Here is a 22,045-nt window from a genome sequence, read left to right as displayed (position 1 = left end):
TTAATCTATGTTAGTTATTATGTATATTCGGAAAAGTTTTCCCGTCCCTCCATCAATCTATTGATGTTGCTCTAATTTCGTATAATTACCGTTATTTGTAGTTCTCGTACTCTATTGGGTGCCTTGTCTGGTGGATGGATGATCCTTACGATATAAGAAGTTCATCTGTTACAAGGATGGGACCCCTGCACCAAAAAATATCGGATTATTCTATTAGTTTAAGTGGTTATGAAGTGGGTCTCTCACTTTCTCGTACCTTCCATCGTATAGGTGACTTTTTTTAAAAGAGCCCTTTGTTTAACATACCCAATGTTTTCTTGATTTTGTACGGTCACTTTTGGTAGGGATATGTGGAACCGTTCTCAGGATACAATACGGTGGCGGTTAGCTCCTGTAAGGGAGATGAACCAAAATGTTTTTATAATGGGATTTGGCTAGTGGCTGTCTCTAGATGGTACCATTTCTACCCCTTATATACATACCTGCCCCCGTGGGGGGATGCCGTTTCCCCGTGGTATTCTTTCTTTTGCTCGCTCACCCACTTCAGTATAGGGGTAGGAGGCTGGGACGTGGATATGTCCGGTCTATTTAAAATGTAAACATGCAACTGTTTTTGCACTAGCAATATTTGGCGGGTTTCATTCTTAGCTTTTTAAAAACGTGACAGTAAGCACTTTGCTACTCCCTTTCTTGTTACTGAAACGGTAGATTTGCTCCCGGTAAGATTTACATTAGTCCCTGGAGCAGACACAGACTACTGCTATGTATGTGCAGCAGATGACACATTCCCCTTTATTTTTAAACCCAACCTCTGTTTTTAGTAAGTGCAGCCGTGCACGCTGTGTAGTCCACTGCACTATCTTACGGAGGGAAGCACTGATTACTCTTACCCCGGTGATGCCTACTCTATTGGCTATAAGAGCTGGTTCTGACCTTTTCAAAGACAAACGGTTCCCTCCCGCTTACCTTTTCCTGTGGAGGGGATACTTCTACCACGGGTACGTCTGCTTCCAATGTCGGCTTCTGATATTTGCTTCGGTATTCGAGTGCCTGGTTTCCCTTGTTTTTATATCCTGGGATACAACTCCTTATTCGTTTCAGCTGCGGAGGTCGGAGGCTAGGATGCGCATGCTCCTAGGTCTCCGGATTTCCAGAATACTGTGGGCGCCATGTTTAAATGGAGTAGTTTACAGAAAATAAACACGATCGCCTCTGCCTTTGCATCTATTTATGAATGCCGAATTAAATATTATATTTACATGTTATTTTTCCTTTAGCTAAAGATTTGGGGCTCATTCCTAATAAAAGATATACACGGTTACTAGTTATTAAGTGTAATGTATCTTAGATACTTTACGCTTGCCTCTCGGTGCCCAAGAAATAGGGCTCAGGCTATAGCGTTTTCCGGGCGCCATATCTAAATGGTGTACGTGGTTAGACTACGATGGGAAATCCTACCTATGTGCCCTGCCGCATCGTCAGGCAGGCAGAGGCTTATAGAACATTCATAGGTACGGTCCTACATATTAGGTATCTTATTTCTCAGCGTCTCATTTGTTTAGCGTGACTAAGTTGTTCACTATTAGACATATTTAAAAACAATCGGTATTGTGTTTAATCTGTTGCGTGGGTACACGCCGAGTTATCCCGGACTAGATGTCTGCAAATACATATCTATTTATATAGGACCCAATCTACCTATCAGAGTTCTGTGACTATATCAGGCTGTCCCAATCTTCTCTGGTGTTCAGACCCTTTTTAATGGTGTCAAATTTTACAATGAACCACTGCTCTTGTAATTTACGTTTTTTAGTACTGTTACCTTGTCTCATTTGTTCTCTAATCTTTTCGAGTACTACCCATTTGATTTCAGTTTCTTTGTGGCCCTTTTCTCTCCAATGGTTAACCAGAGGAGCATTTTCTTTGTTTAACCTGATTGCTGACTTATGTTCCCCTATTCTTATTCTCAGCTCTCTACCTGTTTCTCCTATGTAGCCTTGGCCACATGGACATAGGATTAGATATATAAGGTTCTTACTTCTACAATTATTTAAGGTGTTTATCTTGTGGGTGACTCCATTTAGGCAAATTTCCTTTGTTACAAGACAGCTGTCACATACGCTACATGAGCCACATTTATGGTTGCCTATGGCCCTAGTTCCTGATAGTGTCTTTTGACCGTCCGGTATGTCATCTCTGTATGTATGTACCAGAGTGGAACGTAAGTTTTTATTTTTTCTATAGGCATACAGAGGCTTAGGAAGTTTGTATTCAGTACCTTCGTTTAGAATTTTCCAATTGTGGTTGATTATGTTTTTGATTTGATTAGCAATTGTTGAAAATTGGCTCACCATAACTATTTTGTCTAGATTTTTGTCTTTTTCTGTTTTGTCGAGAAGGCTGTCTCTGTTATAATACCTGGCTCTTTTTAGAGAGTGGTTGACTAGTTTTTTCGGGTAACCCCTCTCTACAAATTTTTGTTTGGTGGCTTCTGCGTGCTTGTAAAAGTCATCTAAAGAGGTGCAGTTTCTCCTAAGGCGGAGAAATTCACCAAAGGGGATGTTGACCTTCTGACTTTTAGGGTGGTAGCTATTGTAATGTAAGACCGTGTTCCGGTCCGTTTTCTTTTTGTATAGTTCTACCACTAGTTGGTTGTTATCTGCTTTAATACTGATATCTAAAAAATCCACTTTTCTGTTGCTGTATGCTGCTGTGAACTTTAAATTAGCATCTCCTAAATTGATCCAACTCAAAAATTCGGTTAAAACTTCTTCAGGTCCAGACCAAATAAAAAAGATATCGTCTATGAAACGTACCCAGTTTTTTATATTTTCATAGAAAGGGCTCATTTCGTTGTAAATATGTTTCTCTTCAAAAATACTTACGTAAATGCATGCCAAGCTTGGAGCACAGGTCGCGCCCATGCTGGTGCCTTTACGTTGAATGTAGAGATCTTTCTTAAATAGGAAGATATTATTGAGTAATACCATTGACACACATTGAGCTATAAAATTTTTATCACCACCCACTATCTCATTTTCTTCCAAAAGTGTTCTAATGACACTTATGGTATCATGTTGTGGTATGTTGGTGTAGTGGGATTCTACATCCAACGTTACCATGTACTCTGTCTCTGCGTTGAAGTTGAGCCCCTCTACTCTAGTTATCATGTCTTTTGTGTCTTTGATATAGGATTTTTGGACCTGAACCAGTGGCTTTAAAAATTTATCTGCATATATGCTCAGAGGTTCTAAGAGAGAGTCAATGGAGGCCACTATAGGTCTTAAGGGTGGATCCTCCATGCTCTTATGGATCTTAGGAAGTCCATAAAAAGCAGGTATTTTAGGGTTTTCATTTTTCAGGAATTTAAATTCTTCCTCAGTAATAGCACCGTTATCTCTGGCCTCGATTAGCAAGGTGGATACTTCTCGTTTTAGGGATTCTAGTCTGAAATGGGAGACCTTAGAGTAATGCTCGGTATTGGAAAGGAGGGCCAGGGCCCTACATTCATAGTCAGTCGTATTGAAGACTACTACCCCCCCCCCCCTTTATCTGCCGGTTTTATGGTTATGGTGATATCTTGGGCTAGGGAGTTAAGGGCTTCTCTTTCTTTCTTAGTAATGTTATGTTGGATATGGTGTTTTTTCTCTATAACTCTCCCTATTTCCATTTTCACCATACTCTCAAAGAGATCTACATTTTTTTCTACCATACCTAAGCTAGGAGTGAAGGTGGATTTGGCTCTGAGACCTGAATCCGTGGGAGGTTCCCTCTGTGGTTTTCCCTCAAAGAATTTTTGTAGTCTGATTTTTCTAAAGAATGACCTAAGGTCCTTTTCTAATTGGAACTTATTTATATCCACTGTTGGTACAAAACTAAAGCCCATCTTTAAGACTGTTTCTTCTATGTCTGTCAGTGTTCGACTGGAAAGATTTATGATCGGGTTAGTTTCTACCTCCAATAAACTTTGTTTCTCGTCCTTTTGTACTCCTGAGGTGCCACCAAACAAAAATTTGTAGAGAGGGGTTACCCGAAAAAACTAGTCAACCACTCTCTAAAAAGAGCCAGGTATTATAACAGAGACAGCCTTCTCGACAAAACAGAAAAAGACAAAAATCTAGACAAAATAGTTATGGTGAGCCAATTTTCAACAATTGCTAATCAAATCAAAAACATAATCAACCACAATTGGAAAATTCTAAACGAAGGTACTGAATACAAACTTCCTAAGCCTCTGTATGCCTATAGAAAAAATAAAAACTTACGTTCCACTCTGGTACATACATACAGAGATGACATACCGGACGGTCAAAAGACACTATCAGGAACTAGGGCCATAGGCAACCATAAATGTGGCTCATGTAGCGTATGTGACAGCTGTCTTGTAACAAAGGAAATTTGCCTAAATGGAGTCACCCACAAGATAAACACCTTAAATAATTGTAGAAGTAAGAACCTTATATATCTAATCCTATGTCCATGTGGCCAAGGCTACATAGGAGAAACAGGTAGAGAGCTGAGAATAAGAATAGGGGAACATAAGTCAGCAATCAGGTTAAACAAAGAAAATGCTCCTCTGGTTAACCATTGGAGAGAAAAGGGCCACAAAGAAACTGAAATCAAATGGGTAGTACTCGAAAAGATTAGAGAACAAATGAGACAAGGTAACAGTACTAAAAAACGTAAATTACAAGAGCAGTGGTTCATTGTAAAATTTGACACCATTAAAAAGGGTCTGAACACCAGAGAAGATTGGGACAGCCTGATATAGTCACAGAACTCTGATAGGTAGATTGGGTCCTATATAAATAGATATGTATTTACAGACATCTAGTCCGGGATAACTCGGCGTGTACCCACGCAACAGATTAAACACAATACCGATTGTTTTTAAATATGTCTAATAGTGAACAACTTAGTCACGCTAAACAAATGAGACGCTGAGAAATAAGATACCTAATATGTAGGACCGTACCTATGAATGTTCTATAAGCCTCTGCCTGCCTGACGATGCGGCAGGGCACATAGGTAGGATTTCCCATCGTAGTCTAACCACGTACACCATTTAGATATGGCGCCCGGAAAACGCTATAGCCTGAGCCCTATTTCTTGGGCACCGAGAGGCAAGCGTAAAGTATCTAAGATACATTACACTTAATAACTAGTAACCGTCTATATCTTTTATTAGGAATGAGCCCCAAATCTTTAGCTAAAGGAAAAATAACATGTAAATATAATATTTAATTCGGCATTCATAAATAGATGCAAAGGCAGAGGCGATCGTGTTTATTTTCTGTAAACTACTCCATTTAAACATGGCGCCCACAGTATTCTGGAAATCCGGAGACCTAGGAGCATGCGCATCCTAGCCTCCGACCTCCGCAGCTGAAACGAATAAGGAGTTGTATCCCAGGATATAAAAACAAGGGAAACCAGGCACTCGAATACCGAAGCAAATATCAGAAGCCGACATTGGAAGCAGACGTACCCGTGGTAGAAGTATCCCCTCCACAGGAAAAGGTAAGCGGGAGGGAACCGTTTGTCTTTGAAAAGGTCAGAACCAGCTCTTATAGCCAATAGAGTAGGCATCACCGGGGTAAGAGTAATCAGTGCTTCCCTCCGTAAGATAGTGCAGTGGACTACACAGCGTGCACGGCTGCACTTACTAAAAACAGAGGTTGGGTTTAAAAATAAAGGGGAATGTGTCATCTGCTGCACATACATAGCAGTAGTCTGTGTCTGCTCCAGGGACTAATGTAAATCTTACCGGGAGCAAATCTACCGTTACAGTAACAAGAAAGGGAGTAGCAAAGTGCTTACTGTCACGTTTTTAAAAAGCTAAGAATGAAACCCGCCAAATATTGCTAGTGCAAAAACAGTTGCATGTTTACATTTTAAATAGACCGGACATATCCACGTCCCAGCCTCCTACCCCTATCCTGAAGTGGGTGAGCGAGCAAAAGAAAGAATACCACGGGGAAACGGCATCCCCCCACGGGGGCAGGTATGTATATAAGGGGTAGAAATGGTACCATCTAGAGACAGCCACTAGCCAAATCCCCTTATAAAAACATTTTGGTTCATCTCCCTTACAGGAGCTAACCGCCACCGTATTGTATCCTGAGAACGGTTCCACATATCCCTACCAAAAGTGACCGTACAAAATCAAGAAAACATTGGGTATGTTAAACAAAGGGCTCTTTTAAAAAAAGTCACCTATACGATGGAAGGTACGAGAAAGTGAGAGACCCACTTCATAACCACTTAAACTAATAGAATAATCCGATATTTTTTGGTGCAGGGGTCCCATCCTTGTAACAGATGAACTTCTTATATCGTAAGGATCATCCATCCACCAGACAAGGCACCCAATAGAGTACGAGAACTACAAATAACGGTAATTATACGAAATTAGAGCAACATCAATAGATTGATGGAGGGACGGGAAAACTTTTCCGAATATACATAATAACTAACATAGATTAAACGATATACATTTTTTTAGACCGCAGATACTCCAACGGTCGAGTCCAAATATCCAGGAACCCATAAGGTCTTAACGCTATCCTTTATACAAGAAACCTCATTGTGGAAGGTCAGTTGAATTTGTGAGAATGAATGTTATGCAGGCACGGGCAAAATGTAACACTGACTGGTCACTAACTAGGTTATAACGGAGGGTAGTGTAAAATAGAGGGATGGAACGATATACGTACTTGATGTTGAACACTATTGACTATGTGTACACAGTAATATATGCATGTAGCTAGTAGACTTGGATAGACAAATAGGGAGTGAATTTTCATAAAGGGGTGAGAAGATTCATTCATTTGGTTGTAAATTACAACAGGAAATGTTTATCCTATGTACTGAATCATTCCTTTTATAACATACAGGAAAGGACACATGAGGTTAACTCCAACCACTCCAAAACTGTCCTGAGGAAGGTGTGCCATTATCTAAAGGCAGAGACACCGAAACGCGTCGACGCTTTTTCTTGTGTATTAGAATTCAAGCCCAGGAAATCTCTGTCATTAGGCCTATGGGTGAAGTAGAGATGTGTTAGAATATATGAAAAGGGCCTTTGAATCTCGAAATCAGTAACAACCATACATGTGCTTTTTTGTTGGGGTTTGTTTCCAAGTCTAAATGTCATGTGCTTGATTTGAAATTTTAACATAGATAGGATGTGTTGTATCTGTGCTTCGTTTATTATATATAAGTTTAAACACTGATAAATTGCTTTTTTTACTATTGTTTTTATCATATTGTTCCCCTAACGATTTTCTCAATTTATTATGTAATGAATTGTGTTTTATTAATAAATGTCAATATCTTTTAACAAAAGTCTGTGAACGTTATTAACTAGTTTTTGACCAGTGATTACGAATGAGGTTCAGAATATCTGTAGTGAGTGAATGAATTCTCCTTTCCAGGGATTCTTCTTGACTTTTAGTCTTTGGTACCCTGTTCCCTGGAACTTGTGGGGTCGTCTCTCTTTTTTTAAGTTTATGGACTACGGCAACTACATTCCAGTCTTTTCACTACTGCGATTTTTTTTATTAGCATTTTGTATCCAGGCAGTATGGCTTCTTGTAGAATTTGTCAGGAGTCATTGGTTTGGATAGGTTTATGTACTGGAGTGGAGGTCAAATATTTTATCTTGGCTTTTTCTTAGAGAGTTGGCATTCATGAGGACACATGAGTTGCCCTTTAATATGAAGGAGCATTTCTTGGGAGATGGGCTTCGTTGGAATGAGGATGGGGTGTGAGTTGTATCATTCTCTGGATTGGTGGGGCAGGGGACGGTGGTGCAGCAGAAGGCAGGAAGGGCACAATCAGAGGGTAGCTGCTTCAGAGAGGGACAGAGAGGGCACCCATGGTAAGATGAAGAAGTTGAATGAGCCAGGAGGGTTGAGATGCATGAAAATTTAGGAGTAGGGTTAGCGGGGGAGGTGGGGTGAGAAGGGCTGCATGCAAACTCTCTACCTTTGACCCACACACCTGCAAACTCCAAAGTGTGGGTCAGAGGTAGAAGATCAAAGGAAAGAGGTGTGAAGATTAAACGAAGATTTACCTGTAAGAATGGAGTGAATGCTGGAAGGGTTAACTGTTGTAGCGACCAGTAAGAGACAAGTAGTTAGTATGTAAGTGGAACCGGTATAGTGAAGATTGAAAATGTTTAGCGTCCTAGAGTGGTTTGGGAAAATGGTTTATAGTTATTTAGGAAAAAGGAAGAAATGCTGCGGGCATAGGATTGCTGCAGAGTATGCAAGATCAAAAATGGTGGTCAAGCAGAAATTAGGAGGGCACAGCTCTAAGAAACAGGGATGAATCATAGGATGACCTTGCTTGATGGAGTTTATTTTAGTAGTTTTACTGGAAAATGTTCCTTTCCAAGTTTGGCTGCTTACTCCAACATTAAAAATACAAAGAAGGCTATAGTATGTAAGTTGTACAGGTCTGAGTCAGACATACTGCGAAATTCCTCAGAGCCAGTTGATTAACATACCGGCGGCAAGATGTTTCATGGAATATTACAAGGCTAACCTGGACTAAATTGGGTAATTAAGAGTTTATTTTAAAAGCCTCACCCGGTCTTAGTGCATGGAATAACAACTCAATTAGCATGGGTGTTGCATATTAAAGGCCTTGAATATACCGAGCTAGATAGACAAGCATGTAACTCTACCAAGCTTCTCTCCCAGGCTCTGTTAAAAACCCAATACCCGTGGTTTGAAGGCGTTTGCTACGAGTCCACATTGTGTACCTGGAATATGTAAATCTCAGATTAATGCTGCCTAATGTAATAATGGAACCCAGGCTCAACTCAATGAAGCATTTATAGGAATAAGAGATTTCCATTCTGTGCTATGCTCAAGGAGATTCATTTCTTTCAACAAAATCTTTCTGGAGAAAGTGGAGTGTGTCTCATGCTTCTCAATGCTTGCCACTGCCATTATTGCCTTCTCTTTAGCATTCATCATCTTTCCCTCCCTGCCTTTGCCTCCTCAGCCGTGCACAACCCTTTACCACAGGGATCGTATAGCAACTGTTTTCAAGCTTTTGGTTACTTAAGGGGAAGTCCATTAGGAACAGCCTTCCCCATTGGTCCAAAATGTACCTCGTTTTTACCCACTGGGTGAGGGGGAAATGGGCGGCTCCAGGCCTGGTACTAGTACTGGGACAGGAAGACAAAACCCGCACCAATGCGCAACCCTGCAAAGCCAATTTACAACTCCTCCATTAGAATACTTGAGACCTTTCCTGTCTAACAGCTGAACTTGCAGGGTGATGAGGAATGTCTGTGGCACCTAAAGTGTCAAAGCTAAGAATATATGTGAACATGGCCTGAAGTTACTATTACCACATACTGCATGTTCCCCACTCAGAAATTTAACAACATGTGGAAACAATCTGGACTTCAAAAACACAGGTAAAGAAAACTCCCTTCAGAAAGTAACTAAGAGAATGATGTAGGGGCATAGTCAGCTGCAGTAGAGTATGGAGGGCCTCTTGTAGGTCCTAACGCCAGCCAGCATAACCCTTCTAATTACTCATATTTCGTAAGTTGTTCACATCACCACCATGCAGAAAAAGAGAAGCCTTCTCCAGTCCTGCTTCTCCGAGGTCTGAGGATAAGAAGGTATCTTGTTGGTGACAGCATTACTCTGCAAAACATGTGAGTAGATGGGACAGACTCTACCCTGCAAAGTGTCAATAAACTACTACCTGGCTGATGAAGCAGGAAGGCTGCTGTTATAGAGCGGGACTGTTAATGAAGGCCTAAACAGCCTCTTTCAAGTTAAGTGACAACAGGCTATCAGGAGTCACAACTACTGACTCCGGTTGAGAGGCCAGACTGGGAAACACTAAGCTTGTTACTTCTTTAATGTAGGTTAGTGACCCTTTTATATGAAGGAGAGGTGCCCAAAGATCAGGTGCACCCTCCTACTCTGGATGGTGTTGGCGTCCTGTGAGAATTTGTTCTTGGGGCAGCTACGTCTTATAAACCCAACCACCAGGGCACTGGTGCTGGTTTTCCAAGTGCACAGGCTAGAAGGATTGATCTACGTGGAAACACAGCCTGTATTCCCCATATGAGAAATGAGTTGCTTTAAATGGTGAGTTCCCAACTGTGTGTCTGACCTGCATCAATTAAGGACTTCAGAGTTTGCAGGGCAATTAACACAAAGAAAATATGTGCAATAAATGAAGAAAAAAGAGAATTAGACACCGAGGAACACGTAGATCTTAAACTGGTGGTGGAATTAATGGATAAAGAACATGTGAAGAGACAGAAAATGTGAGTGGTGCAAATTAACTATGGGGGGTATGTGTTTTCTAGTTAACATTAAATATAGAATAACCACTGTCTCTAGAGAAATATACTCAGCTTTACAAGACATAGAAAATTTGATGCACAGCAAACTAACTACTGGAGCATATTAGGAATAAAATAAAGCTAGGCGGATTTTTCATTAACTGTAATGTGACAATAACGTTGCTGTCTCAAAGGTGTAGGTGGTGGACAAAAGTGTTATTAGTTTTGTATGGTCTGAACAAAGGAAATTAAGAGTATCACAAGCCACATATGTATTCAGCTCATATATACCCTCAGCTTTCCAAGAGTACAGCTGTGTGTTCTCAGTAGATCTGGTTTTACTAAGGACCTTCCAGCAGCAAAGAGTGGGTGCTTGGACAAAATATTGATAACAAAATATTGTGATACAAAAATATTGTGTCAAGAATATCAGAATGTCAAAAATATCATTAACAGTAATATCAAAGGTAAAAATATCGTTCTAAGTGATGTTTTTAATTTGGTATGTGTTAATTAATTTTGTTATTTGTGCTTTTAGCAAGAACAATTATTAATTATGAAGTTGTTGAAATCTGTATTTTTAGTTGTATTATTGTGTGAAAATCATGGATTTTTTAATTCTTTGAGCAATGTATTACATTGTATTAATCTTGTGTGCTTTGATAAACAGTATTTGGTAGAATTAAGATTTTTTTGATTGATTGACTTGACTTGAGCAATGGGAAGTTGGGTTTCTAGGGGAGAAGGGTGGGAGATTTTTATAAAGTGGATATGTCAATGGAAATGTTATGTTAATTATTTTAATGATATGCAAATCAATTTAAATTGTTTATTTTAATGTTACCTTAATAATTTTAATACATTATAATCCATATATATATTATATATATCTCAATGGTAATTGAAATAAAATGTAAAATAAATATTTAAATTATCAAAACGTTTCAAATATTAAAAAATATATGAAAATGTAATTAAATAAAGTAAAATAATTAGACATTTTTTAGATAAATGTAGTAAAATGTAAGCTTGTTGTGAACATTTTTTTCATTATCAAAATATTTTTTAAATGTTTTTGTTTGAACAATTATTATGTCATTGTAAACATAGATTTTTTTATTTCAAAAATGGTTTTATATATTTTTGTATGATTGTTAATTTTGGATTATGATTCTGTAATGGTAGTGAATATTTGAAAATATATAGGTGATTAACAGTAGGAAAATATTATTTCAGATGTTAATGTTTAAAAATGAATATATCGGGGCATGACTTGCGCGTCGAAGATGGTGGACAAGTGAGCCTGTTGATCCGTGCCTACCCACCATCTATTGTGGGCCATCTGCTGTCTGCAGCTAGTGCTGATGCCAGCCGGCTCACTGATACCGCAACTGTAGTAGGGTCCCTGAAGATATATTTTGGGACAGAGTGCTTACAGAGAGATGGGGCAGTAGCTGTACGGGCCACACCAGTCTGCCTGTCCCAGCCCTCGAGATGGTGGAAAGGGCCTGAAAAGCTTGTCTATTACTGGCAGGCAGGCAGAACCTAGAGGAGTTGTGCAGCCCCTTGGGGCTTGATTCGAGGACCGGTGCAGGCTCTCACCTGAGGAAAGGACAGCGGCCTAAATGTTTGACTCCCCCCTTGCTGTTGGTGGTGACTGAAATGCCTGGCTAGGGACTGGCTGCTTGTAACTGGCGGCTCACACTCTCGGAAGCGGGGTGGTGCAGGAGTGTTGGACAGAGTGGAATCACCTGTCCCCCTTGAGAGAGACCTTCAGTGCTTCCCCTGATTTCAGGACCTGGGGGGCTCTCGAAAGATGCAGAAAGTACTGTGGACCTCGCACCCGCACTGCCCCTGTGCAGGGGACTGAGAGATGTGGATGGCCACCTGCCTATCTTCTGTACGAAGCCCTGGCCCCTACACCATGCCTCGGCCGGGTGTATTGTTAGTGGTGATCTTGAAATGTTGGAGATGCTTTGTGCTGAAGTTGTAGGGACTCCCCTTTATGCTCCGGCCCAACCATTGGTGGGGCTTCCACACAGTGACCTACTTTCTTTTTTTTTTACGGTTGCACAATTGTCTGCCTGGATGGACGCTGGACTGGTGATGGTTGATGATTGCTACCAGTTGGGCACACTGATTCCATTGTACAAATTGGCGGACCAATATGACTTTCCCCCTGAAGTGCTGGTGTGAACCTTCAGGGACCTATGGTCAGGTGGCAGGAAGAACTGATGACACATGCATTTGTTTAGTTATTGGTGTCCAAGGGCACCCCACGGCACTTAGTTAAATAGTTCTATATGTAATTGTCTGCGATGGTTCAGAAACCCTTGGTGGCACTTCGAGGCCAGAGGGGGTGATTCTGGGGAGTGAGCCAACGGACTCAGAGTTGCACAAGGTCCAGGTGTACCCTAAAAGGTTCCCCAGGAATTTGAGGCTTAAATATACCCAATTTAAATATGTCCATATGACTTACTGGGCACCCCACAGGCTCCAGGTCATACGTGATGGGGAACTGCGTACCTGCCCCAGATGTAAATTCTTAGATGCGGAATTTAACCCCATGACCTGGAGCTGTCCCACTTGCGGGCATTCGCGAGACGGTGATAAGTACGCTCAATGCAACCCGGGCCGCACAATTGCCTGCACCTTAGAAATCTATTTACTGTGGATGTTGCTTAGACCTCGGGCAAGGAACGTAGGTTATAGGACCCTAGACCTGGCACTGGCACAGGTGCTGGCCAAGAGACAGAGAGCAATGGATTGGAAGTCCATGGCGGGGCCAGCAGATGCGATCTGGATGAAGGATGTTACTGTGCGGGCCAAGGCCAAAGAGAAGGTTCTAATTAAGGAGGATGCCCAAGGTGTGTGGAGGCATGCAATAGCAGGGTTATGTACGAAGGTGTTGAAGTCTTGGGAAGGAGAGGTAGAGGGCGGCCCTGAGGGATAGATTGGACCCATTGTGGGAGACGAGTCCTCTGAGGATATTGATGAAGAAGGCAGCATACACTAGTAGGGATGGACGGTTGTACCTCGCGGTTGTGGCGCCACCCCATTTCTGGTTCTAGATCTCTTGGGCGTGAGCCTCTGCACCTCCACCCACTGGATACCTTACTATTGATTACACAACCTGGGACCTCCATCTCCCCCCGCTAGCCTCTGCCTGGTCATTTGCCCTCTCCCTTTCTGATACGTTGATTTCTCTACACTAATTTGGTTGAGCGATCCCTGAGACAGTTTGGCTGGGTTTTATGTTTTTCCTGTTTAAATACATTGAGCTCTACGAATTCCCTTTATCTTTGTCTTAAGTGCTAGTCTGAGTGAATCTGTGTTCTCGAATAGACAGTCACAACCTCTGAGGCAATGAATAAAGAGCAGGGTTATCCAGGTTCTTGAGGGGACATTGCAGGGTTGGGGATGGCGTAATGAACCTTGTGTCATACATCTGTATTCATCTACAATGTCTTCATTTACTTTCGCTGTAAGATTGCTATTTTGTTATTTATTACCCTTGTCCCGCATGGGGAGTTGCCTACATTATACCTGAATAGGTAACAACTGTGTATATCATTCTTGAATTCCAATTGAATGTCAAGCTCATTGTGATTTTTGAAGTATGCAAACGTGTCTTCACCTTCATGTATTGTATATTATAAATGCCAGTAAATATGTTTAAAAAAAATATGAATATATAGGTTTGTAGTTTTGGTTAGTGTGTTTTTAAATTAAATGTTAGTTTATTTTATAGATAAAAACATGTTTTAGAGTATGGACAATTGATTGTGAATACCAAATGCTTAGTTTGCAGCACCTAGTATAAAATGTTTCAAATTGCAGTGGAAATAGTAAATTTCACATCTGTATTGTGTCCAACGCGTTCCCCAAATTGCCTTAGATTGGAGTGGGAAAAATAAATGCCACCCCTTCAGTGTGCAACCCCTTCTCCAAATTGGTATAGATTGGAGTGGGAATAGTAAATGTCACCACTTTACTGTCCAACAACTACTACAAATTGGGTTAAATTGGAGTGGCAATAGTAAATTTCACCCCTTTAATGTCCAACACCTTCTCCAAATTAGTATCGATTCGAGTGCGAATAATAAATGTTACCCTTTTAGTGTCTAACACCTTCCTAAAATATTTATACGTTGGAGTGGGAATAGTAAATGTCACCCTTGTAGTGTCCAAAATCTTACCCAAATTGGTTTAGATTAGAGTGAGAATTAGTAAATATCACCCCTTTAGGTCCAACCCTTTCTTTAAAATGGTTTATGTAGGAGTGTGATCATTTATTTGATCATTATAGTGTGAAATTCTTTGTTTTAATTTTATTTGTATGTAGTGGAAATAGTCTGTGCTATTGAATTTGTATTGTTGGTGTTTAGAAATATAATAAAAATAGTTGTATGTTTATGTGTGTTTTCAAAGTTTATTGAATGTATATTTTTACATTTTTAAACATGTACATTTCAACCTAAAAATAAACATTTATATATAGATAACTAAATATCACTCCCAGATGGGAATAACCTAATGAATAAATATGACATCTGCCTTCTTCAAGAAACCTGGCCCCTGGTTCCTATCCATAGACCGGAATATCTTCATTTTATTGTTCCTGCTATTCCCAACCCAAGGGGCAGGGCTGCTGGGGGTTAGGTTATTTGGACTTGTGCCTCACTAAAATGCAGAGGCCACCAGCTCAAAATTGACTCCCCTTACAGGTATCCAGTTGGATATTGGTGGTACTCATCAAGTAACTATTCTTAATATTTATGTAAGGTGGGAATGGGTCAGTCTCACGTACTTTACAAGTACTTGAAAAATTTCTTGGTCAACACTCTCATCAATATTCCCTTATTCTAGTTGGCAATTTTAGGATGTCACTTGGGCAATTCCCCTCTTAGATATTCAACCTATTTTTAGTTGGATTCAGTCACCAGTTCATTTAAAGGCACTCAGTCGGGTATGGTCTGAGGGCTCTTAATGCCTGTACAAAATCTGACCCTAACAGTGCCCACACTTTTAACTAGCTGCTGTAGCCTGACACTGACGTTGAGCCGTAACCTGACGTATCAGCGTACGTACACCTGGTCGTGCTTGTGCCCACCGGCAGCAGTAAACACGGATGCCGGTGTAGTGTCCTGCGGGACACGTTCTAGTCTTTCTATAAGTGTAACCCACACTGCACACCCACCCACCACTGGCGTCACGAGTCAGGTGACCCGGTCAATAAAGGGGCCCGGGTGCACGTGCTTGTGGCCAGTTACTGACATACATCTCCTGGTGTCCGTGTCACTCATTGCCGTAATGTGGGCCTGAGGCCCGACACCAAACTGGCGACGAGGTGGGTAGCTAACCCCGCATGCCTGAGGCTCGAACCTTCCTGCCTTTCATGGGGAGGAAATGAACTGTGATGACCCCCCTGACAGCGGAGGGGATCGCGTCCCTCGCGCCACCCAGCTACCGCCTCACGGACCCTGGAGGGTCAGGGTAGCCTGCCTAGAGGCTCCAACGCGCCCATTGTCAGCATGACGATCGAGGCCGTGCTGAGGAAGACGGAGGTCACCCATCGCATGACCAGGCCCAAGGAGAGAGGCCCCAGCGAGTGCCCACATACTGTCGCAACTACAGCCCGTACCAGCCAGCCCTACTGCGAGAGGTCAGTGCGAGAAGCAGCGAACAGACGTACTGTAGTGTAGTTCCTATTTTCCCAATAGGCTCTGCGCATTAGAATAACATAAACGATAGTGTAGACGTAGGACTGAGGTCGACTAGGTCTCTATTGAATATGTTAGACTTAATTTAGATTTGCCAGCTAGCTCAGAGGTCACTAGAAACTTTCTCGAATGAACAGGGAGGAGTGAACTTCCCTGTTTAGACAAGAAGGGATTCAGCTTCTGACAACCGCATAAACATGACAACTTTGCTCCCCCAGAATAAGGAGTATATCTCCAGAGTCGTGTGAAAACAATAGATAGCTATTTCACTCAGTCAATTGTGCATACTTAGTTTCACCAGAGTGCAGAGAAATAGAGAGACGGGCTTTTTCAATAAAAGGTGTTATTTTATTGAGCAGTCTTCTTTCTCATGCAAGAGAAATTAATTGCCACAATTGCAATACTTGTTATAAAGTAAAGTGCGTACAGTAAAAGGAGTATTATGAAATAATACTGTAAAAGCATTGATATGGTTTCTGAGCCATATGATACTTAAAAGGTATAAAATATATACAGTTACATACAATGATATTAGTTTGACTAAACGTACTCAACTGGTGCTTCTAAATACGCCTACCACGATGTACCTAACCTAAGCCTAGTACGTGGGAAGGAGTAAATGAGTTGCAGTTTAAGTTAAGTTAGTTTTTGCCAAGATTCTGACTCAAGAATTCCCTAGGGATCTAATCAGCTCCGTACCTTGGTTTTTAGAATGGAGGAGGTCTAGTATCTCGCTCTCAGGACTCGATCTCCCGGCAACCCGCAGGGGTGACTGGGAACACCGGCGCTGGATTTTCTCGGCAGGAGAAAAAGACAGCGTCTTTCTCAGTGCGTCAAGTGGGAGGGACGGCTTCCTTCGGCACTCGCATCAGCTGGACTTCGGATAAGTAGATAACCGCTCTGCTCCACACCACCGTCTGTTGCTTAAGGCAAACATTGGTATATTTATACCTGGAAGGTGCCGTGTTTGACGTAAGGTTGGACATAAGACGTCAATAAAAAGATGTCACTAGGGACGGGCCGTTCTTTTAGTGCTCGCAGGAGTTCTAGGACAAATCAAAACAAAAGCACGGGGAATTCCCAGGTTGCTGGAGGTTTGGTATGTAGTAAGAACTTGTTGTGCTTTCTAGGAGTCTAAGGAAGTAGCCTTGCCGCATTTGGTTTGCATTGGCCTTTACTTTAAATATGAAATATTTAATTAGGGTCCTAGATAAAACACAACACCCACTCCACGTATAATGTCCATCATTACTAAATACTTAGAAATATATAAACATATAGGTATGCATGTGTTTCCTCATCCCACCCCAAAATACATTAAATGCATTTGAAACGGTATAGATACACGAAAATGAATATTATACTGTACGTATATAAGCAGTGGTATCATTCAGATAATGCAAATGTAACTGACAGCTGAATGAATTTCATCAATTACATTTATGAAATGGCTCTTAATACAGAAGAGAAGGTCGAGGCCATTTCATCACATATTTATACAAGATTGTAAGTGTGCTAGAGGTTGATCCAAAATATTGTCTCTAGATTCTTTAAAAATAGAAGTTCCGTTCTTTAAGAATAGTTCTACTTTAAGCAGAGTGCCATGTGCCAAAAAAGTAAATATTTTGGAAATTGGGAAAAATTATTTTGCTATGAAGGAGAAAAGAAAAGTACACTCCCAATTGATTTTAGCAGTTTTGTTTATAAAATTGGAAGGCCGATTTCAGAGTTCAGGGAACGCTGTGTGCTCGCTATTTCAATTGTTATTCTCGTTGTTAGGAGAGAACATTACCTCAGCTAGATCAGCAAAAAATCTGTCTACAACAGTAGGTGAAAGTTGGGCCAACGCTGAAAAATCAGAAATAGTGCATAAATGCGATGCATTGCCATCATCGGTGTTTAGATCAGCAATGTTCACAGAGGGTTGTACCTGTGTGCTGTCGCTTTCATCTCGTACTCCACTGCCACCTAATCGTAATGGTGAAGTCTCAACGGATGCCGTAATCAGAATCGGTAGCCGCTGGGGACAACACGTTGCATGAGTCGTTACCGGACAAAGCAAAGCGTTGACATCCATCGGTACTGTTGATGGTAGTGTAAGACAAACGTCCAACACGCATTCCTCTCCGCATAGCAGACATCGAAGCACAGGTAAGATGCAATTTTTCCAGATCGGTCTGAATGAAAGAAACCAGGTTGTATTCAGATCTCTTAGCCGGGCCAATCCGAGGACCTTAGTGATACGGTCTCAGTATCGTATTGCTAGGATCGTTTCTTCCATCGAAGCTTGAGTTTTGTCTGCGGCTTGATTTGCCATATCGGAGCAGGAGGAACAAAAATAAAATTCCTGCTACGAGTCCCAAAATAAGAGGCAGGCCACCAAAAAGAGAGTGCACAAAATTCGGGAAGATGCTCAGGACTCTCTCAAAGGGTGCTAACAGTCCCGAAAAATTGTCTTAAATACATGTGCGATGCCACTGATATCTGACATGTTTAAAATTTGGCTTAACATTTCTACGAAATGCACGGGGCAATTTGTTGATAAAAGTGTATGTATCTCTGCCGCTGTCCTTCCAGCCTGCAGGTCATATGTCGATTTGGACGAGGTTAAAGGCACAGTTGTCTGTAAAAGAATAGACTTCATTCTGCTTAAAGTATCAATTTGAATAGAAGTGATATTCACAGAAGGCCATAATGCTGCCTCCATGTCTGGATTGCTGTTTGGATACAATACTTGCATACAGCAAATGACCCTGGACGTTACAGTTACGAGATAGGGTTTTCATGGCACCATTCCACAACAGCTGTGGTCACTTAATATAACGTAGCTACCGTTGGAAAGTTGTCTGAAAAAAGACTCTATCTGTGTAGCTGGGGTGCCGTGCAGATGACATGAAAGGTTATTTGATGAACCCTTGCAGGATCCATGCAAGTTTATACCTTCGCAGAGGAGTGTACCGCTCAGTGATGTTTTACAATTAGTACCACTAAGAAATACCTCTTTCTTGCCCCCACTCCAACATCTATGAGTAAAAGGTAAATTCCAGGTTGATTTGATGTATCCTTTACCCAACCTTTCATACAGGCCTGCTGGTATATACTTCTGGCAGTATTGAAACTGGAAAGTCGTTATCGGGATTGTAATGGTGCCATGTATTATCCATTCAATGACAGGTCTTTCTGACATTGTCAATGGTAATCTCTCAAGTTTTTCAATGCTTAGCACCGTGTAGTCTGCTCCTTTCTGTGCCAACGAGATTTGTCTATCAGTAAGGTTAAAGATAGAAAATAATGACGTTGTTTTGATTAGACGCCATGGCACGTGACCTGAACGCAGATTTTGTAACTTCCAGCCTAGCTGTACAATAGAACGCAATTGGGACTGACCATGTTGTAACATTATCATATCTTGTTCTATTATATCAATTGCAGATGATACAATGCTGTCTAGTGAATAGATTCTGGAGGACAGAGTCGTTAACCCATTGTCCACTACAGAAAATGTTTTTCCCAAATTAATACGATAAATTTCTCGTATTTTTTCAGCAGTTTCAATTTGATTTTATTTCCAAGCTTCATTGTATGCTGCGTATATACCGGCATATATGAAACGTTTTGGCGCTGTTTGCGAGGTCCCAGTATGAAATCTCGCAAGTCAGCACCTTCTTTAAGTAAAGTTAAGTGTTGCTTTATTTCGGAAAGTGTAGATCTCTGGTGCCACTTGAGGCATAATTTTCCTACACTGTATGTTGTAACTATCCCTGGATGTTGTCTTTGGGAATATCTCGGGTCTGGCCTGTTCTGTTTGAACCCCTGTATTTTGTTCAGGAATCTATCATGACAGTTATTAGTGTCTTTGGGCCAGATCAACCATTTTTTCCAGTCAGGAAGTGTTCTGTTTTGTTTTAAAATATAGGCCACATCTAACCCCTCATCTGTAGTGGTGTTTCTATCAGTTATTGGCTTTGGTATAGACGGGTTGTTTAAATCTTTTATCTTGGCTAAACCAAGACAGGTTGTTTGCTGAATTGTGTCATTCAAGAACATTATTTGTTCTGGGATCATGCAGGCTCTGAACAATGCTTCCAGACCTTGCACCTGCCATTCTTTTGTACCCCAGATGGTTTTTGTTTCAATGTTGTTTTTCCAAAATTCAAAACCAAAATGTAGACATTTTTTCATAAACTTTTTCAGAATAGATCAGTTTAGTATTTGTCAACATATTTTTCACCCCTGTCTTATTTGATATTTTAAAATAGTATGTTTCAGGATCAGTGACATTAAACCCTGTGAAATATGTGAATTTCTCAAGAAAGGTCTTTGAGCTGCCTTTTGGCGGTGTTGGACAATGTTCCCATTGACTATAACTGAAAGTATTTCTAGGATTTGTAGATTTATTCAGATAATGATGCCCAAAGTGGTTAAAACAGTACATTTCCTCATAACTCGACGAACCCTGTAAATAATCATGTGCAGTAAATGTTGCTGACATTTCTAAATCTGACATCATATTAATATTTTCAAAGTCCCAATCATCAGAGAAACTACTAGGTGATACAAAGTCACTTAATGAAATTTTAAATTGGTTTGGAAATTTCAAGAGTTCAACCGGGCCATAAATTTCATTGTCAGTTTTGTCCCATGCTATACCACCAGGTATAGGGATGGCTGTGATGTTCACTGATGACAGTTCTCGTTTTTCAATGTGTGATGATCTGTGTGGTTTCAGGACCAAGTTGATGTTCTGACTTGCTGTGTCCAATGTACTATATTTTCCATCAATAAATCTACCCAAACTTAGAACCAAGATGAGTCATAGAAGGAGGAAAAGTACACCTAACACAATCCATAGTTTAATCCATTGAGAAGTTAGATATGTTTCTTTGAGCAGAAAAAGGAGTTCTGTTGCTTTTTCTTTGAATGTTTTTGTTTCTGGCTTGTCTCCCTGTTCACTTGGATCATCGGAAACATCATCAAAGTTGATAAAGTAGCCAGATGCAGTTCTGTCAATTGGTGGGATTGCTTCCAGATTTCCATTGATCTTTGCATTTTCTTTTGTTACTTTTGTATAGTTCGAGGCTACATCGTCGTAGACTGGTGTTTCTTGTTGGATTGTTGCAATTTGGTTTTCAAGAGGCACAAGTTCCATGTCTTTGTTGCATAGCCCTTTTTTAATTACTGTAGGTTTGTCAAATGTGATTAGTCTCTCAGTTTGAACCTCTTGGATTGTAGCAAGATTTGGTCTTCTGCTACTTCTTGGGAGTCCACTGGGCCTACTACTTATTATTGGCCACATAGTTGTGGTTTCACCAGGTCGATTGATACAACTCGGTTCTCCTTTTTACCAGCAAGGGGCGGTAGTACAACTGATCTTTTTCCGCTGATTGCTAAAACAGGTACTGCTTTTCTGTAAGAAAGCCCAAATTCCTTCTTTACCGCAATCTTTTCTCTGACCAGATCCCCAATCTTTGGAATCCAGACAGGTCTTGCTGGGACAGGTGGGTTTACTTCAGTGGTAGTTGGCTTTAATTTTTCGTTACTCAGACTTTTTCTTGTTTCATTTAAGTCCTGTAAAACAACCAAATGATCTTTGATATCAAAAGCTTTTTCCTGCACCACTGAAGTTTGACGATCTAAATCCTGAATAATCATTCTAGTACCAAATAAAAGTTCATACAGGCGGATACCTCCTAGAGAATTTCTTGGCATATTATTAAGACTACGTTGGACACTTGTTAGATGTTTGACCCACCCATCACCCGAACCTAATACCCTCGCTGTTATAGATTGCTTTATGTCCCGGTTTTTTCTTTCCACAACCGCATTTCCCTCAGGATGGAAGGGAGAAGAGTACCACAATGCAATGCCCAAGCCGCCCATGGCCTCCTTGTAAGCCCGAGAGCTAAACGCAGGACCCTGGTCAGAATGTAGAATGCCAATTGCGTATGTGCCGATAAAGACTCGCAAATCTTTTATAACAGTTCTGGCGTCAGCCGAG

This window comes from Lissotriton vulgaris, chromosome 7, assembly GCF_964263255.1.
Source record: "Lissotriton vulgaris chromosome 7, aLisVul1.2, whole genome shotgun sequence".
NCBI classification, from domain to species: Eukaryota; Metazoa; Chordata; class Amphibia; order Caudata; family Salamandridae; genus Lissotriton; species Lissotriton vulgaris.
This window is presented reverse-complemented; position numbering follows the sequence as displayed.